Raw genomic sequence first — 7,618 nt, forward strand, 5'->3', positions numbered from 1 at the left:
TGGTCATCTATGAACATTTGAACATCTTTGCCATGTTTTGTTTTAATCTGCACCCGGCACAGCCAGAAGAGGACCGGCCACCCCTCATAGCCTGGTTTCTAGGTTCCTGCCTTACTAGGTAGTTTTTCCTAGCCACCGTGCTTCTACCCCTGCATTGCTTGCTGTTTGGGGTTTTAGGCTGGGTTTCTGTACAGCGCTTTGTGACATCAGGAGGGAAAGAGGCAGAGAGTGGAAAGGAGGGATGGAGTAGAGATGAGGCAGAGAGTAGAAAGGATGGATGGAGCAGGGATGAGGCAGATAGTGGAAAGGAGGGATGGAGCAGAGATGGAGGGAGAGAGTGGAAAGGAGAGATGGAGCAGGGATGGAGGCAAAGAGTGGAAAGGAGGGATGGAGGGAGAGAGTGGAAGGAGGGATGGAGCAGGGATGAGGCAGAGAGTTTAAAGGGGGGAGGGAGGTAGAGAGTAGAAAGGAGGGATCGAGCAGGGATGGAGGCAGAGAGTGGAAAGGAGGGATGGAGGGAGAGAGTGGAAAGGAGGGATAGAGCAGGGATGGAGGGAGAGAGTTTAAAGGAGGGATGGAGGTAGAGAGTGGAAAGGAGGGATGGAGGGAGAGAGTGGAAAGGAGGGATAGAGCAGGGATGGAGGGAGAGAGTTTAAAGGAGGGATGGAGGTAGAGAGTGGAAAGGAGGGATAGAGCAGGGATGGAGGCAGAGAGTTTAAAGGAGGGATGGAGGTAGAGAGTGGAAAGGAGGGATGGAGGGAGAGAGTGGAAAGGAGGGATAGAGCAGGGATGGAGGGAGAGAGTTTAAAGGAGGGATGGAGGGAGAGAGTGGAAAGGAGGGATAGAGCAGGGATGGAGGGAGAGAGTTTAAAGGAGGGATGGAGGCAGAGAATGGAAAGGAGGGATGGAGGGATGAAGGTAGAGATTGGAAAAGAGGGATGGAGCAGGGATGGAGGCAGATAGTGTAAAGGAGGGATCAAGCAGGGATGGAGGTAGAGAGTGGAAAGGAGGGATGGAGAAGAGAGTGGAAAGGAGGGATGGAGCATGGATGGAGAGAGAGAGTAGAAAGAAGGGATGGAGCAGGGATGTAGGGAGAGAGTGGAAAGGAGGGATGAAGGAAGAGAGTGGAAAGGAGGGATGATGCAGGGATGGAGGAAGCGAGTGGAAAGGAGGGATGAGGAAGATAGTGGAAAGGAGGGATGATGCAGGGATGGAGGGAGCGAGTGGAAAGGAGGGATTAGGCAGAGGGTGGAAAGAATGGGATGGAGCAGGAATGGAGGCAGAGAGTGTAAAGGAGGGATAAAGCAGGGATGGAGGTAGAGAGTGGAAAGGAGGGATGAAGGGAGAGAGTGGAAAGGAGGGACAGAGGGACGGAGGCAGAGAGTAGAAATGAGCGATGGAGCAGGGATGTAGGCAGAGTGGAAAGGAGGGATGAGGGAAAGAGTGGAAGGAGGGGTGGAGCAGGGATGGAGGCAGAGAGTTTAAAGGAAGGATGGAGATAGAGTGTGGAAATGAGGGATAGAGCAGAGATGAGGCAGATCGTTTAAAGGAAGGATGGAGGTAGAGTGGAATGGAGGGATGGAGCAGAGATGGAGGGGGAGAATGGAAAGGAGGGATGGAGGAGGGATGGAGGCAAAGAGTGGAAAGGAGGGATGGAAGGAGAGAGTGGAAGGAGAGATAGAGCAGGGATGTAGGCAGAGAGTTTAAAGGAGGGATGAGGCAGAGAGTGGAAAGGAGGGATAGAGCAGGGATGAGGCAGAGAGTTTAAAGAAGGGATGGAGCAGAGACGGAGGCAGAGAGTGTAAAGGAGGGATAAAGCAGGGATGTAGGGAGAGAGTGGAAAGGAGGGATGAAGGGAGAGGGTGGAAAGGAGGGACAGAGGGACAGAGGCAGAGAGTAGAAATGAGCGATGGAGCAGGGATGGAGGCAGAGAGTTTAAAGTAGGGATGGAGGCAGAGAGTGGAAAGGAGGGATAGGGTAGGGATGGAGGGAGAGTGGAAAAAGGGATGGAGCAGGGATGAGGGAGAGAGTAAAAAGGAGGGATGGAGCAGGGATGGAGGAAGAGTGGAAAGAAGGGATGGAGCAGGGATGAGGGAGAGAGTGAAAAGGAGGGATGAGGAAGAGAGTGGAAAGGAGGGATGATGCAGGTATGGAGGGAGAGAGTTTAAAGGAAGGATGGAGGTAGAGTTACGAAAGGAGGGATAGAGCAGAGATGAGGCAGATAGTTTAAAGGAAGGATGGAGGTAGAGTGGAAAGGAGGGATGGAGCAGAGATGGAGGGAGAGAATGGAAAAGAGGGATGGAGGCAAAGAGTGGAAAAGAGGGATGGAAGGAGAGAGTGGAAGGAGGAATAGAGCAGGGATGGAGGCAGAGAGTTTAAAGGAGGGATGGAGGCAGAGAGTGGAAGGAGGAATAGAGCAGGGATGGAGGCAGAGAGTTTAAAGGAGGGATGGAGGCAAATAGTGGAAAGGAGGGATTGAGCAGGGATGGAGGCAGAGAGTTTAAAGGAGGGATGAGGAAGAGAGTGGAAAGGAGGGATTGAGCAGGGATGGAGGCAGAGAGTTTAAAGGAGGGGTGAGGAAGAGAGTGGAAAGGAGGGATTGAGCAGGGATGGAGGCAGAGAGTTTAAAGGAGGGGTGGAGGCAGAGAGTAAAAAGGAGGGATGAGGAAGAGAGTGGAAAGGAGGGATGGAGCAGGGATGGGTACAGAGAGTTTAAAGGATGGATGGAGGCAGAGAGTCGAATGGAGGGATTGAGCAGGGATGGAGGGAGAGTGGAAAGGAGGGATGGAGCATGGATGGAGAGAGAGAGTAGAAAGAAGGGATGGAGCAGGGATGGAGGCAGAGAGTGGAAAGGAGGGATGGAGGTAGAGAGTGTAAAGGAGGGATCAAGCAGGGATGGAGGCAGAGAGTGGAAAGGAGGGATGGAGGTAGAGAGTGTAAAGGAAGGATCAAGCAGGGATGGAGGTAGAGAGTGGAAAGGAGGGATGGAGGTAGAGAGTGTAAAGGAGGGATCAAGCAGGGATGGAGGTAGAGAGTGGAAAGGAGGGATGGAGGTAGAGAGTGTAAAGGAGGGATCAAGCAGGGATGGAGGTAGAGAGTGGAAAGGAGGGATGGAGGTAGAGAGTGTAAAGGAGGGATCAAGCAGGGATGGAGGTAGAGAGTGGAAAGGAGAGATGAAGGTAGAGAGTGTAAAGGAGGGATCAAGCAGGGATGGAGGTAGAGAGTGGAAAGGAGGGATGGAGGGAGAGAGTGGAAAGGAGGAATGAAGGAAGAGAGTGGAAAGGAGGGACAGAGGGACGGAGGCAGATAGTACAAATGAGCGATGGAGCAGGATGGAGGCAGAGAGTGGAAAGGAGGGATGGAGGCAGAGAATGGAAAGGAGGGATGGAGCAGGGATGGAGGGAGAGAGGTGGGAGAGAGGGAAGGGGAGGGGGGCTGGGAGAGAGAAAGTATGATGGATTGGTGGACAAATTTAGAGATAGAAGGGAAAGTAAAGAAGAGAGGTGTGGAGTGATAGGGAAATGGAGAGAGAGAGCTATGTGGTTCGAGAGCCCTGTTGTGTCAGTCAGCGCGGTTGGGCTGTCAATCGGTGAAGGTGGCTGTGGGTATGACCTGGTGTTGCAGCGAAACGTCTCCCCAGATGCAGGTCTTTGTCCCATTTAGGGGTACACATAGCTGGCTGCTCCTGATGCTTGGCTCTCACTCAGACACGCACATCAAGCAAATGCAAAGAGAGAGTCAACCTGGCCCATGCAGCCGCAATGTCAACCAACAACATTCACACATACACACACAATACCATTCCTCACGCTCTCAGTGTGCGTGCGTGCGTGCGTTCGTGTGTGCGTGTGTGTGTGGTAAAGTCAATTCATGTGTGTTTGAACTGAGAGACTTTTCTTCTGGAGAATCTGAAACCTTGCCTGTGGCATTCCCAAAGTATTCCCAATCCACGGTTTTTCCTAAAGACTTGACACGTGAAAAGTGTGGAATGGTAAGGCCTTCCCACACTGTACAGTCGTGTTAAAAAGTTTTGAGAATGACACAAATCTTAAATTCCACAAAGTTTGGTGCTTCAGTGTCTTTAGATATTTTTGTCACATGTTACTATGGAATACTGAAGTATAACTACAAGCATTTCATAAGTGTCAAAGGCTTTTATTGACAATTACATGAAGTTGATGCAAAGAGTCAACATTTGCAGTGCTGACCCTTCTTTTTCAAGACCTCTGCAATCTGCCCTGGCATGCTGTCAATTAACTTCTGATCCTGACTGAGGGCAGCCCATTCTTGCATAATCAATGCTTGGAGTTTGTCAGAATTTGTGGGGTTTTGTTTGTCCACCTGCCTCTTGAGGATTGACCACAAGTTCTCAAGGTCTGGGGAGTTTCCTGGCCATGGACCCAAAATATTGATGTTTTGTTCCCCGAGCCACTTTTGGAGACGGTCCTGGCGCTTGCTGGACTTTCTTGGGCGCACTGAAGCCTTCTTCACAACAATTGAACCACCCTCCTTGAAGTTCTTGATGATCCGATAAATGGTTGATTTAGGTGCAATCTTACTGGCAGCAATATCCTTGCCTGTGAAGCCCTTTTTGTGCAAAGCAATGATGACAGCACGTGTTTCTTTTCAGTTAACCATGATTGACAGAGGAAGAACAATGATTGCAAGGACTTTGCAATTTATTGCAATTCATCTTTATAGCATTCTGGAGTATATGCAAATTGCCATCATACAAACTGAGGCAGCAGACTTTGTGAAAATTAATATTTGTGTCATTCTCAAAAATTTTGGCCACTACTGTACATCGGATCCAGTCTTTTACGATTTTTACAGGTCACACTGTGCGATGTTACCAAATTTTCAACCTGGCCAGATTGTACGATTTGCTTCAGTTTGCGTCAGCCAAAGTAGGCTACTGTAATGATCGTCGTATAGAGGAGAAGGAGAAGACCAAGATGCAGCGTGATAAGTATTCATAATTCCTTTTAAAGAATACGAATACTAGAACAAAACAACAAAAACGATAAACGAACAGTTCTGCAAGGTGACATACACTAAACAGAAAACAACCACCCACAAACACAGGTGGGAACAGGCTACCTAAGTATGATTCTCAATCAGAGACAACGATAGACAGCTGCCTCTGATTGAGAACCATACCAGACCAAACACACAGAAATACAAAACAAGGACAACATAGAACACCAGACATAGAATGCCCACCCCAACTCACGCCCTGACCAACCAAAATAGAGGCAAAAAAGGATCTCTACGGTCAGGGCGTGACAGCTACGTCAACTGTAGAGGTGGATTTGATCTACTCATGTGCCAGCCCCAGCAGCACAGTGCCAAAGCCTCCCGGGTTCGAAAAACTGAAAGTATGCATCTTAGAAATAGTTTTCACATAGAAATTGTATATGTCTGAGCTAAGAATCAAAGCGGCTTACAAAAAACATGTTAGCTGAGGGAGAAAGTTCATTTTTGTGCATTTATCAAGGCTGTCTGATTTAACGATTTGTCATGTAAACAAGATTATTAGGGACATTCTTCTTCTTGAAAAGCAGTTACAGATTTAAATCAAATATTATCAACTGCTATTACATTCAACTATTATACTAATCTGACTAAACACAACAATCATATTATTATCAGTGTTATTGGTCAGTCCCCAGGATCTGCTTGTAACACAAGCCACACTAGACGATAAAGGTTGAACATTTCTGACAGTGCCAGAACTTTGTTGGAGCCTACAACCGCACACAGTGGGACTTAAATCAGCAGACCTAGACCCTGTCACACTGAACCAGCCAAGACGTAGTGGTACTGAATCAGCAGACCTAGACCCTGTCACACTGATCCAGCCATGACGTAATGCTACTGAATCAGCAGACCTAGACCCTGTCACACTGAACGAACCAAGACGTAGTGGTACTGAATCAGCAGACCTAGACCCAGTCACACTGAACCAGCCAAGACGTAATGGTACTGAATCAGCAGACCTAGACCCTGTTACACTGAACCAGCCAAGACGTAGTGGTACTGAATCAGCAGACCTAGACCCTGTCACACTGAACCAGCCAAGACATAGTGGTACTGATTCAGCAGACCTAGACCCTGTCACACTGAACCAGCCATGACGTAGTGGTACTGATTCAGCAGACATAGACACTGTCTCACTGAACAAGCCAAGACGTAGTGGTACTGATTCAGCAGACATAGACACTGTCACACTGAACCAGCCAAGACACAGTGGTGCTGAATCAGCAGACCTAGACCCTGTCACACTGAACCAGCCAAGACGTAGTGGTACTGAATCAGCAGACCTAGACCCTGTCACACTGAACCAGCCAAGACGTAGTGGTACTGAACCAGCCATGACGTAATGGTACTGAATCAGCAGACCTAGAACCTGTCACACTGATCCAGCCATGACGTAATGGTACTGAATCAGCAGACCTAGACACTGTCACACTGAACCAGCCAAGACGTAGTGGTACTGAACCAGCAGACCTAGACCCTGTCACACTGAACCAGCCATGACGTAATGCTACTGAATCAGCAGACCTAGACCCTGTCACACTGAACGAGCCAAGATGTAGTGGTACTGAACCAGCAGACCTAGACCCTGTCACACTGAACCAGCCAAGACGTAGTGGTACTGAACCAGCAGACCAAGACCCTGTCACACTGAACGAGCCAAGATGTAGTGGTACTGAACCAGCAGACCTAGACCCTGTCACACTGAACAAGCCATGACGTAGTGGTACTGAATCAGCAGACCTAGAACCTGTCACACTGAACCAGCCAAGATGTAGTGGTACTGAACCAGCAGACCTAGACCCTGTCACACTGAACCAGCCAAGACGTAGTGGTACTGAATCAGCAGACCTAGACCCTGTCTCACTAAACCAGCCAAGACGTAGTGGTACTGAATCAGCAGACCTAGACCCTGTCACACTGAACCAGCCAAGACGTAGTGGTACTGAACCAGCAGACCTAGACCCTGTCACACTGAACGAGCCAAGACATAGTGGTACTGAATCAGCAGACCTAGACCCTGTTACACTGAACCAGCCAAGACGTAGTGGTACTAAACCAGCAGACCTAGACCCTGTTACACTGAACCAGCCAAGACGTAGTGGTACTGAACCAGCAGACCTAGACCCTGTTACACTGAACCAGCCATGACGTAGTGGTACTGAATCAGCAGACCAAGACCCTGTCACACTGAACCAGCCAAGACGTAGTGGTACTGAACCAGCAGACCTAGACCCTGTTACACTGAACCAGCCAAGACGTAGTGGTACTAAACCAGCAGACCTAGACCCTGTTACACTGAACCAGCCAAGACGTAGTGGTACTGAACCAGCAGACCTAGACCCTGTTACACTGAACCAGCCATGACGTAGTGGTACTGAATCAGCAGACCAAGACCCTGTCACACTGATCCAGCAGACCTAGACCCTGTCACACTAAACCAGCCATGACGTAATGGTACTGAATCAGCAGACCTAGACCCAGTCACACTGAACCAGCCATGACGTAATGGTACTGAATCAGCAGACCTAGACCCTGGCACACTAAACCAGCCATGACGTAATGGTACTGAATAAGCAGA

Source organism: Salvelinus fontinalis, chromosome 12 (genome assembly GCF_029448725.1).
Source record: "Salvelinus fontinalis isolate EN_2023a chromosome 12, ASM2944872v1, whole genome shotgun sequence".
NCBI lineage: Eukaryota > Metazoa > Chordata > Actinopteri > Salmoniformes > Salmonidae > Salvelinus > Salvelinus fontinalis.